Raw genomic sequence first — 508 nt, forward strand, 5'->3', positions numbered from 1 at the left:
CACCAATCGTCCAAGGTGCATTATACCGTGTCCGTCAATCACTTTAATCACCCGATGAGCATCATGTTACCATGCATAGTCAATGCCCCAATTCTGGTAGACTCACACTAGTATGTATAGTTTTCTTCTTCGCCACCCATGCTTTTTTTTTTCTAAGCCCAGATTCGTAGAACAATTGTTCTATCGTATTTTCATATAGTAATTAAATAAAGTACATATGTACAAATGAAGCAAAATACAAGAATGGTTTATCCAATACCAGCCCTAGTTAACACAGAAATTAGAGTAAGAGATCGAAATAAAGTTGGTACCGTGGAAAAGAATGATGGTGCGGTTGTTGTTATAGCTGTAAGGTAGTGTCATCGCCGTTGTTTAGAAACCTGATGTAGGATATACTGCGTACGGATTGATATTGGTTGGGCAGTTTGTCCTGCTTTCTGTTAGTTTGTACGTAGAAGAGTTGCAGCCTTGTATGCAGGGGCGGAAATTGATTAGATTTTGCTCTTTA

The sequence above is a fragment of the Triticum dicoccoides genome, chromosome 2A (genome assembly GCF_002162155.2).
Source record: "Triticum dicoccoides isolate Atlit2015 ecotype Zavitan chromosome 2A, WEW_v2.0, whole genome shotgun sequence".
NCBI classification, from domain to species: Eukaryota; Viridiplantae; Streptophyta; class Magnoliopsida; order Poales; family Poaceae; genus Triticum; species Triticum dicoccoides.